Raw genomic sequence first — 15623 nt, 5'->3', positions numbered from 1 at the left:
CTGGGCAGCCTCCAACCTGATGGCATGAATATTGACTTCTCTAACTTCCGTTAATGCCCCTCCTCCCCTTCTTACCCCATCCCTGACATATTTAGTTGTTTGCCTGTTCTCCATCTCCCTCTGGTGTTCCCCCCCCCCTCCCCTTCTTTCTCCCTAGGCCTCCCGTCCCATGATCCTTTCCCTTCTCCAGCTCTGTATCACTTTTGCCAATCACCTTTCCAGCTCTTAGCTTCATCCCACCCCCTCCGGTCTTCTCCTATCATTTCACATTTCCCCCTCCCCCCACTACTTTCAAATCTCTTAGTATCTTTCCTTTCAGTCAGTCCTGACGAAGGGTCTCGGCCCGAAACGTCGACAGTACTTCTCCTTATAGATGCTGCCTGGCCTGCTGTGTTCCACCAGCATTTTGTGTGTGTTATCTGTGGAACACCATTAGTCACCGGCATGCAGTCAGAAAAGGCTCTCTTTATTCCCATTCTTTGCCTCCTGCCACTCAGCCACTGCTTTATCCTTGCTAGAATCTTTCTTCTAATACCATGGGCTTGTAGTCTGTTAAGCAGCCTCATGTGTGGCACCTTGTCAAAAGCCTTCTGAAGATCCAAGTACACAACATCAAGTGATTCTCCTTTCTCTAACCTGGTTGTTGTTTCTACAAAGAATTCTAACAGATTTATCGGGCAAGATTTTCCCATAAGGAAACCATGCTGATTACGGCCTATTTTATCATGAGCCTCCAAGTACCCCGAAACCTCATCCTTAACAATCGACTCCAACATTTTCCCAACCACTGAAGTCAGACTAACTGGCCTATAATTTATTAATGCCTGTCTCCCTTCTTGAAGACTAGGCTGACATTTGCAATTTTCCGGTCTTCTGGAACCATTCCAGAACCTAGTGATTCTTGAAAGATAATTTCTAATGCCTCCACAGTCTCTTCATGCACTTCTTTCAGAACCCTGGGCGTGCACCATCTTGCCCAGCTGACTTATCTACCTTCAGACCTCTCAGCTTCCCAAGAATCTGATATACGGAAGAATTCAAAGGAAGGCAAAGGAGGTTATGTGAGACCGACCCAAAGGCATTGACTAGGTCCAAGAACATGACATGAAGGTCTTTTCTTTCCCTTTTAGGAGTTTGTTTTTGATGCCAAATTATACTTGTGTGTTCTAAGCAGCCAGACAAAGCCGGCATCCCTGCCTTCTGCACACATGTGTCGATGCAGTTGTTTCTCTCCAGGTAAGTTAGATAACCTTTGTGCTGTGACACTGAAAAACAATCTGCCACTGTGTCAGCTTGGGGTAAACTTCACTGATAAAAAACAAAGTGAAACTGCTGAGAGATGAAATCATCAAAGGGCTTAAAGCCATAAATAAGAGCTTGCTGCCAGGAAACCTCAAACTCTGGTGCATTCAGCTTGGATTGCTCCCTCGGGTGTTGTGGCCACTGACTCCGTGTGAAGTCCCCATCACTCATGTTGAAAAGATGGAGAGGAGAGTTAGTTCCTTCACTAAGAAGTGGATGGGCCTACCAAGATTGCTAACTAACATCTACCTGTATGGCAAAGAAGTTCTGGAGTTGCCTGCCTGAAGAGTTGAAGTGTGCCGAGGTGAGGCATGAGATGACTCTCTCGGAATCTCATGACAGTGTTGTCCAGGATACTGCACCCAGGACCTTAACAGGGAGGAAGTGGTGCCCAGCAGAGACAGTAAAACAGGCAAAAGCAACACTCAGGTTTACAGGCATGGTGGGCTAAGTGCAAACTGGAAGAGGGGGCCTTGGCACAGGTTCAAATAGACCCATTTGGCAAAAGGCAACAACACAAAAGCAAAGGCGAGCTGTGGTGGTGGAGGAAGTACAGCGACAGGAGGAGCAGATGAGGTGTGCAGGAGCAGTGTCTCAGGCAAAACAGGGACAGTGGACAAGGTGGGAAAACATTGGGAAAAGAAAATTTAGCTGGAAAGATTTATGGGAGAATGAAGGAAGAAAGATTAGCTTCCTGATAAGAGCGGTTTATGATGTTTTCCCAACTTGCAAAAATCGGAACCAACGGCTCGATGAAGACCCAGCGTGTCCGCTTTGTGGAAGAACAGCAAACACGTAGAGGCACAACCAGGTCTTCGGATGTTTGGTAGCCATTGTGGTAGCAAAGGCTGAGGAACAACTCTAAGCCCCCTATGACTGGAAGAACCGCCATCCCCTTTGTCCGACAGGAACAGACAGTGCCTCCCTCAATGACACGGATGGTGTCAGGTATACTGAAAACTGCTCATGACTGGAACATGGCTGTTGACCTTGACATAAGACTAATATTTCCCCCGGAGATAGCTAGTGCCACCCTCAGACCAGACTTGGTCTTGTGGTCTAGCAGTCTGAAGGCTGTGGTAATCTCAAATCTCACGGTTCCCTGGGAAGATGCAGTCTGCGAGGTGTATGAGCAAAAAGATACGCTGAGCTGGTTACAGGTACTAAGCAGCGTGGATGGAAGGTGTAGGTTTTCCCAGCAGAGGTTGGCACAGAGGATTTGCGGCTACTTCCATGGTCAGATTGCTGAAGGAATTGGGAGTTGGAGGACAGGGCCAGCGGCAAGCTATAAAAGAACTCTTGGAGGTAGCCAAGCGAAGCAGCCCCTGGTTATGGATGAAGAGGAGTGACACCAGCTGGGCTGTAAAATGACCCATGGGTGGTCAGATGTGAAGTGGCGGTGGTGTGGGGTGCATCTGGCATGCCGGATCGCACTGTTGGGCCCTCTGGAGATGTAGTGGGCTTAAATTGACAAAACATCTAAGAAGGGGGGTGCCCACCTGATGACCCCTGGGAAGCATCTGTCACCACCAAGCCCCACCTCAAGATCTCTATCCTATGACCCGAGTTAGGATGTGCTTATCAAAGGGATTGAAGCATCTAGTCCTATGAGCTTGAACTCGAATAACATTGTCCCTTTTGGCATGCATTTTCTATCTCCCATTGTAGTCTACATCCTTACTACTGTTTGGGAGTTTTTTACATTACTCCCATCAGGGTCTTTTTACCCTTGCAGCTTCTTCATTCTATCCTCAACGATTCAACACCTTCCAATCTTATGTCACCTCTTCCTAATGATTTAATTTCATTTTTTACCAGCAGCGTCGCACCATCCTCTCTGTCTTCCTGACTATCCTTTCAATACAATGTGCAACCTTGGACAATAAGCTCCCAGCAATAATCTTTTTCAGCGATGATTCAGTGATGCCAACAACATCGTACCTGCCAATCTGTAACTGTGCTACAAGTTCATTGTCCTTTTTCTGTGTACAGCACACATTCTGTTATAACACTTTCAGCCCTGTATTCACCCTTGTCAATTTTGTCCACCTTTTACATTGCAGCTCATCCTGCAGTTTCACCCTATCATCAGCCTCTTCTTGCCAAGAGTCTCACTACACATTGCCTCTGTCTGTAACCCAACTACCTCATCTTCAGCACTATCACTCCATTTCCCATCCCCCTGCCAAATTAGATTAAACCCACTTGAACAATTCTAACCAACCTGCCCGCAAAGGATATTGGATCCCCTCCAGTTCAGATGAAACCCAATCCTTTTGTATAGATTATGCCTTCCCCCAAAGATATCCCAATGTTCCATAAATCTGAACCTCTGGCCCATGCACCAGGTCCTCAGCCACACATTCCCCTATCAAATCATCCTATTCTTACCCTTATTGGTACATGACACAGGCAACAATCCAGGGATTACTACCCTGGAGGTCCTGTTTCTCAGCTTTCTACCTAGCTCCCTAAAGTCTCTCTTCAGGACCCCCTCATCTTGTCTATCCATGTCATTGGTGCCAATATGTACCAAGACTTCTGGCTGCTCACCCTCACCCTTGAGAATGCCATGGACACAATCTGAGACATCCCTGATCCTGCACCAGGGAGGCGACATACCATCCAGGTGTCTCTATCACGCCCACAGATTGTTCCTCTGATGAAAGAATCTCCTATCAACACTGCAGTCCTCTTCGCCTTTCTGCTCTTCGGAGCCACAGCTCCAGACTCAGTCACTGTGTCTCCCCCCGGTAGCTTGTCCCTCTCAACAGTATCCAAGTTATATACTAATTATTGAGAGGAACAGCCACAGGTGTACTCTGCACTGGCCGTGCATTTCCCCTCCTTCTCCTGACAGTCACCCAGTTACCTGGCTCCTGCAACCTCCCTGTAGCTCCTGTCTGTCACTTACTCATTCTTCTATTTGAGCCAAAGGTCATCGAGCTGCAGCTCCAGTTCCTTACTACGTTCTTGCAGGAGCTGCAGCTTGGTGCTCCTGGTGCAGATGTGTTTATACTGGAGGTCTCCCAGACTTCCACCTCCCACATGCAGTACAAAACAATGCTCCAGAGCCATTCTCACTATAGCATGCACTGACAGATGAATGAACAAATAAGAACAGGTTCAGAGAAACTTAGAAGACAACCTACCTCGTCCAAGCCTGACGAGCCAAAGCCACTAAACACTGACACATTTCAAAAGCATGAGAGCAGCTGGCCAAATTTGACTGGAAGAGGACACTAGCAGCACAGAACAACAATATCTGGAGCTTCTGGAAGCAATTTGGAAGGCACAGGATAGATACATTTGAAAGAAGAAGTACTCTAAAGGGAGGATGACGCAACTGTGGCTGACAAGGGAAGTCAAGGTTAGCATAAAAGCAAAGGAGAAAGTACATGAAATAGCAAAAATAAGTGGGAAGTTAGAGGTTTGGGATGCTTTCAAAAACAGCAGCAGAAGGCAACTTAAAAAGCCCTAAGGAGAGAAAAAATGAAATATGAAGGTAAGCTTGCCAATAATATAAAAGATCATACAAAAAGTATTTTTAGATATATAAAAAAAATAAATGAGAGGCAATGGTGGATATTGGACAATTGGAAACTGACGCTGGAAAGTTAGTAATGGGGGGCTAAGAAATGGTGGATGAACTTAATAAATATTTTGCACTACTCTTCACTTTGCACTACTCTTTTTTTGCACTATTCTTCACTGTGAAAGACACTTGTAGTGTGCCAGAAATTCGAGGTTATCTGCGGGCAGAAGCGAATTGAGATGCTATTTCTAAGGAGGAGGTGCTTGGGAAGCTGAAAGGTCTGACGGTAAACAAGTCACCTGGACCAGATGGACTACACCCCAGGGCTCTGAAAGAGATAGCTGAAGAATTTGTAGAGGCATTAGTAATGATCCTTCATGAATCACTAAATTCTGGAATGGTTTCCAGAGTGGGGTGGGGGTGTAATTGAAAATGTAACTCCACTCTTTAAGAAGGGAGGGATCAGAAGAAAGAAAATGATAGGCCAGTTAGCCTGACTTCAGTGGTTGGGAAGACATTGGAGTCCATTATTAAGGACAAGATTTTGGGGGTACTTGGAGGCACATGAAAAAATAAGCCAAAGACAGCACAGTTTCCTAAAGGGGAAATCTTACCTGACAAATTTGATGAATTCTTTGAGGAATTAAGAGTCAGGATAGACAAAGGAGAGTCAGTGGATGTTGATTACTTGGATTTTCAGAAGGCCTTTGACAAGGTACCACACAAGGCTGCTTAACAAGTTAAGAGCCCATGGTATTATAGGAAAAAATACTAGCATGAATAGAAGATTGGCTGACTGGCAGGCAGCAAAGAGTAGGGATAAAGAGGTCCTTTTTCTATTTAACTGCCATTGAGGGGTGGTGTTCTGCAGTGTCAGTATGGGACTGCCTCTTTTCATGTTATATGCCAATAATTTGGATGACAGAATTGATAGATTTGTGGCCGTTTGCGGACGATACACAAAGGGGCAGGTTCTGTTGAGGAAGCAGAGAGTCTGCAGAAAGACTTAGCCAGACTGAGGAATGGGCAATGAAGTGGCAGATGGAACATAGTGTAGGGAAGTTGATAGAAGGAATAAAGGCATAAAATTCAAAATTCTGAGGTGCAAAGGGATTTGGGAGTCCTCATGCAGGATTCCCTAAATGTTCACTTGCAGGTTGAGTTGGTGGTTAGGAAGGCAAATACAATGTTAGCATTCATTTCGAGTGGACATTAATATAAAAAACAAGCTGAGGCTTTATAAAGCACTGGTGAGGCCTCACTTGGAGTATTGTGAGCAGTTTTGAGCCCCTTATCTAAGAAATGATGTGCTGGCATTTAACAGGGTCCAGAGGGTCCAAGTATGATTCTGTGAATGAAAGGGTTAACATATGAGGATGGCTCTGGGCCTGTACTTGTTGGAGTTTAAGAGAATAAGGGGGGAATTTCACTGATACCTGTTGAATATTTAAAGGTCTAGATAGAGTAGACGAGAGGATGTTTCCTATAGTGGGAGAGTCTAGGACCAGGGGTCACAGCCTCAGAACAGAGGGACATCTGTTTAGAATAGAGATGAGGAATTTGTTTAGCCAGAGGGTGGTGAATCTGGGAATTCATTGCCACAGACAGCTGTGGAGGCCAAGTCATTGAGTATATTTAAAGCAGAGGTTGATAGGTTCTTGATTAGTCAGGGCATCAAAAGTTACGGGGAGAAGGCAGGAGAATGGGGTTGAGGGGGATGATAAATCAGCCATGATGGAATGGTGGAGCAGCCTCAACAGGTTGAATGGCCTAATTCCACTCCTATATCTTATGGTCTTAGTGAGGACACACAAAGAGGACAAGTGGGTGGAGGAGGATGAGAAATGCTGTCACTAGGAAACCAGGCAGCAATGTTCCCATGAGCTCTCAGCAAAAAACATGCAACCTTATGTAAATATGTGTGCCCACTGTACTGAGCCTTACTACAGTCCAGACCCATAGAAAGCTGACTCTTAAGTAAATTCTTCCACTTTTCAAGCTAGTACCGTAATAATATAATTTTTTTAAATTGCTTCATAGTATTCACTGATGACTGAATTCTATTCCAGTGTTTGGGTGACTATTCAATGGCCTGAAAGAACTACAGCTAGTGTACAAGGAGTGTGGGTTACAAAAAAAAGCACACGTTTCTGACTAACGGAAATCAGCTTACAGACAATTGTCAGAAATGGAAGCTTTACCGAATCCAGGGACTGCCTGCAATCTGCCATCGAGGAGTAGTGCCTCAGAAAGGCAGTCTCTATTATTAAGGACCCCCATCACCCAGGACATGCCCTCTTTTCATTGTTACCATCAGGAAGGAGGTACAGAAGCCTGAAGGCACACACTCAGCGGAACAAACACAACTTCTTCCCCTCTGTCAGCTGATTCCTAAATGGACATTGAACCCACCAAAGCTACCTCACTTTATTTAATATTGTTTCTGTGCGGGTGATGCCTCCCTCCCAGATGCGCTGAACAACTTCTACGCCCATTTTGAGGCGGAAAATGACGTAGCAACGAGGAAGTCCACTCCTCCTCCGAATGACCAGGTGCTGTGTCTCACCGTGGCCGATGTGAGGAGAACCCTGTGCAGGGTCAACCCACGGAAGGCTGCTAGACCAGACAATATTCTTGGCAGAGTGCTTAGAGGATGTGCAGACCAGCTAGCAGATGTTCTCACTGACATCTTCAATGTCTCCCTGATCAGCACCACCATTCCAACGTGCTTCAAGGCCACCACCATTGTCCCCGTGCCGAAGAAGTCTTCAGTGTCCTGCCTAAATGACTACCATCCCGTTGCACTCACATCCATCATCATGAAGTGTTTCGAGAGGCTCATCATGAGGCATATCAAGACCCTGCTGCCCCCCTCACTGGACCCCTGCAGTTTGCGTACCGTCTCAACTGCTCAACAGACGATACCATTGCCACCACCCTCCACCTGGCCCTAAACCACCTGGACAAAAAAGACACATACGTTCGAATGCTGTTCATAGATTTCAGTTCAGCATTCAACACAATCATCCCTCAGAAACTGATTGGAAAGCTGAGCCTACTGGGCCTGAACACCTCCCTCTGCAACTGGATCCTAGACTTCCTGACTGGGAGACCTTAGTCCAGTCCAGATCAGAGGCAGCATCTCCAACACCATCACACTGAGCACGGGGGCTCCCCAGGGCTGTGTGCTCAGTCCACTGCTGTTCACTCTGCTGACCCACGACTGTGCTGCAACACACAGCTCGAACCACATCATCAAGTTCACCGATGACACGACCGTGGTGGGCCTCATCAGCAAGAACGACGAGTCAGCTTACAGAGAGGAGGTGCAGCGGCTAAAGGACTGGTGCACAGCCAACATCCTATCTCTGAACGTGAACAAAACAAAAGAGATGCTTGTTGACTTCAGGAGGGCACGAAGCAACCACTCCCCGCTGAACATCGACGGCTCCTCGGCAGAGATCATTAAGAGCACCAAATTTCTTGGTGTTCACCTGGCGGAGAATCTCACCTGGTCCCTCAACACCAGCTCCATAGCAAAGAAAGCCCAGCAGTGTCTCTACTTTCTGCGAAGGCTGAGGAAAGTCCATTTTCCACCCCCCATCCTCATCACATTCTACAGGGGTTGTATTGAGAGCATCCTGAGCAGCTGCATCACTGCCTGGTTCAGAAATTGCACCATCTCGGATTGCAAGACCCTGCAGTGGATAGTGAGGACAGCTGAGAAGATCATCAGGGTCTCTCTTCCTGCCATTACAGACACTTACACTACGCATTGCATCCGCAAAGCAAACAGTATTATGAAGGACCCCACGCACCCCTCATACAAACTCTCCTCCCTCCTGCCATCTGGGAAAAGGCACCAAAGCATTCGGGCTCTCACGACCAGACTATGTAACAGTTTCTTCCCCCAAGCCATCAGACTCCTCAATACCCAGAGCCTGGACCGACACCAACTTACTGCCCTCTACTGTGCCCATTGTCTTGTTTATTATTTATTGTAATACCTGAACTGTTTTATCTATATTATATCTACATAACTATTTTATCTGTATTATAATAAATTGCATTGAACAGCTGCTGCTAAGTTAACAAATTTCAAGACACTCGATAATAAACATGATTCTGATTGTGATTTGTCGAAGCCCATCTGCACCGTCAGAGGAGGGCAAGGACTGCATTGCCTGTAGCAGTTAAAACTGTAGATTTTACTGAACCCAAACATCCCATCAGTGGTGAGTAAGTGCTGCTTGATAGTGCTGTCAACAACACCTTCCACCACCCTGCTGATGACTATTTGGGTGGTAATTAGCTCAATAGGACCTGATCCCAAGATCTCCACACGTATCTCCCCCACCCCATACAAATCCTCATGTTTAACTGTATTAATTTTTTAAAAACATAACATAAGAAATAGAAACAGTGGTAGACCACCCATTCCTTCGAGCTTTCACCACTGTTCATTAGGACTTATCTTCTGCGTCATCTTCTAGCAGTCTCTCCTGCTGAGTTTTTTCAGCATTTTCTGTTTTTGTCCTGGATCCTGTTTCCATTCATGTCCAGAAAACCAGCAATTTGCATTTTGAATGACAACACAACCTATGATATTAAGAGTTTGCATGGCATCACCTCCTACAAAGCAAAACCAAGCAACAAGCTTTCGCTCCCAAACGAATTGAACGTCTCTTCGGCTCACTTCGATCTGACAGAACATGAAGGCACCTCCACGAACCCCATGGCCCCCTATGACCCTGTGATTTCCATCTTTGAGGCTGAAGTAAAAACATCCTTCAGGAAGGTGAATCCATAAAAAGCACCCTGATGCAAACAGCACACCTAGCTGAGTACCAAAGAGCTGTGCTAACCAACTAGCTGGAGTGTTTTCAGACATCTTCAACCTTTCACTTCAGCAGTCTGAGCTGTCCACCTGCATCAAACAGCTTTCACTCATGCCAGTGTCTAAGAAGGATGTGGTAACCTGCCTCTATGACTATCATCCAGTAGCACTTACGTCCACTGTGATGAGGTGCTTTGAGAGGCTGGTGACGAAACATACCAACTCCTGCCTGAGGAGTGACCAGGATCCACTACAATTTGCCTACATTGCAACGGGTGCCATTTCATTGGCTCGTCACTCAGCTCTGGAACATCAGGACAACAATGCTCTTCATTAACTGCAGCTCAGCATTCAACACTATCATCCCCTCAAAACTGACCATTACTCTCCCAGACCTAGGCCCCGATACCTCCCCGTGCAACTTTATCCTCAATTTCCTCACTTGCAAACCCCAGTCAACAATGTTGCCCCCACAATCGCCGTCAGCACAGGTGCACCATAAGGCCACATGCTTAGCCCCCGGCTCTACTCACTTTATACCTGTGATTGTGTTGCTAAGTACAGCTCCAATGTCATGTTTAGGTTTGCTGACAATACTACTGCTTTAGCCGAATCAACGGTGGTGACATATTGGCTTATAGGAGGCAGATTAAATCTCTAGTTGAGTGGTGACACAATAACAACCTCTCGTTGAGTGGTGACACAATAACAACCTCTCGTTCCACGTCAGCAAAACCAAAGAGCTGATTATCGGCTACAGGAGGAAGAAGGCAGAGGTCCACGAGCCAGTCTTCATTAGGGGTTTGGAGGTTGGGAGGGTCAGAAAGTTTAAATTCTTTGGCATTATCGTAGCAGGGGGTCTGTTCTAGGACCAGCACAAAGAAGACACAACAGTGCCTCTACTTTCTTAGAAGTTTGCGTAGGTTCAGTGTGTCATCTAAACCTTTGACAAACTTCTGTAGATGCACAGTGGAAGGTATCCCATTTGATTGCATTACCTGGGCATGGAAGCACCACTGCCCAAGAGAGAAAAAAACATACAAAACATTGTGGATGCAGCCCTGTCCATCACCAGACAATGACCTCCCCATCTTTGAGCACGTTTTGCAAGGGGCTACCACAAGGAAGCAGCACCACCACCGTCCAGGCCATGCTCTCTTTTTGCTTCATTGGGCAGGAAATAAGCCATAGGATCCACACCATCAAGTTTAGGAACAGTTATTACCCTGCATCCATCAGGCTCCTGAACCAACATGGATAATGTCACTCACCTCAACTCTGAACTGATTCCACAAGCTACAGACTCATTTTCAAGGGCTCTACAATTTATGTTCTCAGTATTATTTATTGATTTTTTTATTTGCACTATTTGTCATTTTCTGCACATTCATTGTTTGTCAGTCTTTAATTGATGTATAGTTTTTTGTAAAATCTATTGTATTTCTTGATTTCCTGTAAATGCCTTTGAGAAAATTAATCTCAAAGTAATACATGGTGACATAAACATACTCGGTTAGTACATTGACTTGACTTTGACTTTAATTTAAAGTACAATGTTTCACCATCAATGAGTGAAGGTATTTCTCATCCTGATTCCAAACAACCCACCCCTTATCCTAAAGCTGCTCCCAGACCTAAGGCTTCAGAGCCTTCTCTCTGTCTGGCCTGTGAAATCCTTTTGGTGAGATCGCCTCTTCTTCTTCCAACTTCTCAGGAAGCAAATCCACAATCGTTGGAAATTATCTGATGAATTTTCACTTTTGCTCTCAAGTGTTTGCCACTTTTTGCTCACGTTGTCCTGTTAATGGCCTACACATTCCCAGAAAAGTTCAAAGTAAATTTATTATCAAAGTATATATACATCACCATGTACAACCCTGAGATACATTTTCTTGCAGGTGCACTCAATAAAATCCATAACAAAGTAATAATCATAACAACATAAATGAAGTACCACACTAACTTAGGCATCTAACCGGTGTGCATAAGACTACAAACTGTGCAAGTACAAAAAGAAAGAAATAATAAATAAATATACAAACAAACAGCAAGCAAGCAGTAAATACCTAGAACATGTGATGAAGAGTTCCTGAAAGTGAGTCCACAGGCTACGGGAACATCTCAATGGTGGGGTAAGTGAAGTTGAGTGAAGTTATCCCCTTTAGTTCAAGAGCCTGATGGTTGAGGGGTAATAATTGCTCCTGAGCCTGGTGTTGTGAATCCTGAGGCTCCTGTACCTTCTTCCTGATGGCAGCAGTGAGAAGAGAGCATGGCCTGGGTGGTGGGGGTCCTTGATGATGGATACTGCTTTCCTGCAGCAATGCTTCAGGTAGATGTGCTCAGTGGTTGGGAGGGTTTCAGTCATGATGGTCTGAGCTGTATCCATCATTTTTTGTAGGATTTTCCGTTCAAGGACATTGGTGTTGCCATACCAGGCTGTGATGCAGCCAGTCGATGTACTCTCCACTACACTTCTATAAGGTTTTATCTCTCTTGCCGAATCTGCACAAACTCCAAAGGATGTAGAGGCACTGCCATGCTTTCTCCGTAATTGCCGCGCCCAGGACAGATCCTCTGAAATAATAACACTGAGGAATTTAAAGTTGCTGACCCTCTCCACCTCTGATCCTCCAATGAGGACTGGCTCGTGGACCTCTGGTTTCCTCCTCCAGAAGTCAATAAACAGCTCTTTGCTCTTGTTGACATGGAGAAAGATGTTGCTGTATGGTAACATTCATCCAGATTTTCAATCTCCTTCCCATACTCTGATTTGTCACCACCTTTGATTCAGCCAAGACAGTGGTGTCATCAGCAAACTTGAATATGGCATTGGATCTGTGCTTAGCCAAATATTATCATAAGTGCAAAGTGAGGAGAGCAGGGGCAAAGCACACAGCCTGGTGGTGAACCTGTGCTGATGGAGAAGGTATCTTTGCCAATCCAAACTGACTGGCGTTTGCAAGTGAGGAAATTGAGGATCCAATTGAACAAGTAGATATTGAGGCCAAGGTCTTGAAGTTTATTGATTAGTTTTGAGGAGATGATGGTATTGAATGCCAAGCTATAGCCGATTAAGAGTATCCTGACGTAGGAATCTTTGCCATCCAGATGTTCCAGATTGTCAATGAGATGGTATCTGCCGTGGGCCTGTCGTGCCAGTAGGCAAACTGGAGCAGATCCAAGTTGCTTCTTAGGCAGGAGTTGATATGTTTCATCACCAACCTCTGCCACAATTTTCACACAGCCTTCATTGATTCAGGTTTAGTCCAGAATTGCCACTTCACCTGTGAGATGGGACACGGCCCAGTCCACCCACTCAGAGCAATTCCGTAGCTGCTCCACTGCCTCCAACAACCACCTCTTTGTGGCCCTAATCTCTGGAGTGTTGCTCTTTAGCCTCTGCCTGTATGCAGCTAGGAGATGGACAGCCAAGTGATCAGGTTTATCAAAATGTGATCTAAGCATGGAATGGTAGGCATTCCTTATCTTAGTATAACAGTGGTTTAGTGTGTTGGGACCTCTGGTGCCACAGGTTATATGCTGATGGTAATTGGGTAGGGTTTTCTTCAGACAAGCCTGCTTGAAGTCTGACTATGATTTGAAATGGGTCAGGATGGACTATTTCTTGTTTGGAGACAGCATCATGCAGTATCTCAAGCGCTTGATCATAGCTGGCCAGCAGTGGTATACAAACTGTGGTCAGGATTATGGAGGAGAACTCTCTAAGTAAATAGAATGGATGGCATTTGACCATTAGGTGTTTGAGGTCAGGGAACAAGAGTATGACAAAACCTCCAAACGGAGCACCACTGTGAGTTGATCGTGAAACACACACCTCCACCTTTTGCCTTTTCCTAATTGGCATTTCAGTCCAATAGTGAATCAAGACGCTTATGGGTCTGATTGCCATATTTGGAGTGATGGGAGTAAGCCATGCCTCTGTCAAACATAGAACACAACGAAGTCTCATTTCCTTCCAATACAGCAATCTTGCCATCGGGTCCTCAGTTTTGTTCTTCAGCGATTGCCAGCAAGAGGAGGACTTATCCACCTGCCTTTCAGCTTGGCTTGGAGTCACCCCCACCCTCCTGCCTTGCTTCCGGTCTCGGCGACAAACTTTCATCTGCATAATGTGGCACATTGCTTGGTTTGCCAAGTCCTTCATAAGATCTGTAGATTATAAAGTTGATTTAATTTACATTGCTTAAAGGGAAATTACCTGCTGCAGATTGCAGTGAGAGCAATTCAAAAGAGGTATTTTTGGAATTATTGTACGTAGGCCCGCAGAACATCATCACAGTTCACCAATGCCATCTTGGCTTCTGTGAGGGATCTGCAGGTAGGGAGGAGGGTCCCTGATGGGATGGCTGAGTGTGCCCCCTCCACCATTTAGGCTGGGCTTACACAAGTTTCTGATGAATTGTCCAGAGTTTCTCAATGCCATCCCAAATGCTCTTTTTCACTTCGAATGGTTTTGGGCTTGAGGTCCTGAGAATCAATGGGAATGCTGCAGTTTTTTCAAGAAGATTTTGAGAATATTCTTGTATGGAGAATTTGGAATTTCCCCGTATTAGAGAATATGGGGAATTTCTCTACTTCTCCCACATTAAGGGAAAGTTAAGAGACAGTTAAGCTCTTTTGTGTAATGTGCTACATAATGTCTGGCCTACAAGGAAATATGTAGAAATATACAAATTAAAAGGAAAGAAAAGGGGAGAAGGGTGTCAAGCAAAAAAGCATAAACTCCCGATGGTCTCCTGGTGAAGGGTCTCGTCTGAAACGTCGACTGTTTACTCTTTTGCATAGATGCTGCCTGGCCTGGTGAGTTCCTCCAGCATTTTGTGTGTGTGTGTGTAACTCCTGATACAAACAAGAAAGGAATCCATTATCGACTTCTTCAAGTTATTACATGCCCAGACAATAAACGATGTGTTACTCCTCAAGCTTATTTTGGTCCTCATTGTATCAGTACAGGAGGACGCAAAGAGCTTAGGAGGATTAAACTGCCAGGAAAGTGATGTGATCTGAGTGCAGGTGCTGTGCCCAGCTATGTCCAGTCGAAACGTAACTTGGAACAGGGTGACTGTTTTGAAAGACTGGTATCACAAGCTCCATTGGCTCCACTGAGAAGCCTACAAAGTGGATTTAAAGCCGCAGTGCCTGGGCGTGAGATTTGTTGCAGGTTTGGTGTCTCAATCTTCAAATAATTGATTTTGGCCGAAGTCTGTGGTGATGCTCGGAAACAATGAAGAACATCATTCTCAGTGTCCACCTTCGCTGCGAGATGGCTACCAAGGTACATGGTCCACGTATCTTAGGATCTTGCAATGTATTTTCTTTGTTAGAAGGCAGTGTTCTAAGATAGGTGGGGATTTCTGGTTGATAAAAGACCTTTATTTTGCAATATCCTGGATTCTGCACCAGTAAATGTTTAAAATCTGATAACTTCGTGACCACAGTATAGTCAAGTCATTGTTTATACTTAATTCACTTCCCTTTATTCTATAATCCTTTCATGTGGGCCCTTGCCATCTGCCATCTCATTGCTTTGCTTCTTATCTTCAACGAAACTAATAATTTGATAAAAATTAACTACTTTGTTGCTGATTTCATGAGGTGAAGTGGAAAACTATGTTGAAGTAAATGAGAAAGAAGCCATTCATTTATTCCTCCCAATACGTCAATTTCCAATGAAGTACGTTTGATGTAGACACACCATAAAGCCAATATGCGCACAGAATTTGCAATTGGTGATGTAATATTGACCAAATCATTTGTGTTAATCATGTTGTATGCCATTGGGCAGGTCTTCACTGCTTTGAATGTCTGTTTTACATTCATCTGAGGGAACAAGCGGAGTATCTGTTTAAGACACAGCACCTGCAAAAGTGCAGCAGTCCTCAAGAGGCTAAAGAAATGCAGCATTTCTCCGTCGACCTTTACTAATTT

At 45.1% G+C, this 15623-nt stretch overlaps 1 protein-coding gene across 2 annotated transcripts in view; it reads right to left on the bottom strand.

Annotated features, from left to right (window-relative positions):
- The window catches only part of nsmce1 (NSE1 homolog, SMC5-SMC6 complex component), a 72146-nt gene that overhangs the window by 37132 nt on the left and 19391 nt on the right, over positions 1-15623 (bottom strand). Inside the window, exon 1 of one of the 2 annotated variants that reach the window (XM_073060889.1) lies at positions 4455-4473. The exons of the other annotated variant lie outside the window; for it this stretch is intronic. The gene's annotated coding sequence lies outside the window, so the exon portion shown is untranslated. Of the gene's footprint in view, positions 1-4454; positions 4474-15623 lie in introns of those variants that run through there. 2 annotated transcript variants of the gene reach the window in all.

The sequence above is a fragment of the Hemitrygon akajei genome, chromosome 11 (genome assembly GCF_048418815.1).
Source record: "Hemitrygon akajei chromosome 11, sHemAka1.3, whole genome shotgun sequence".
NCBI classification, from domain to species: Eukaryota; Metazoa; Chordata; class Chondrichthyes; order Myliobatiformes; family Dasyatidae; genus Hemitrygon; species Hemitrygon akajei.
Note: the sequence above shows the minus strand (reverse complement) of the source record. Positions and strands in the feature narration are given on the sequence as shown.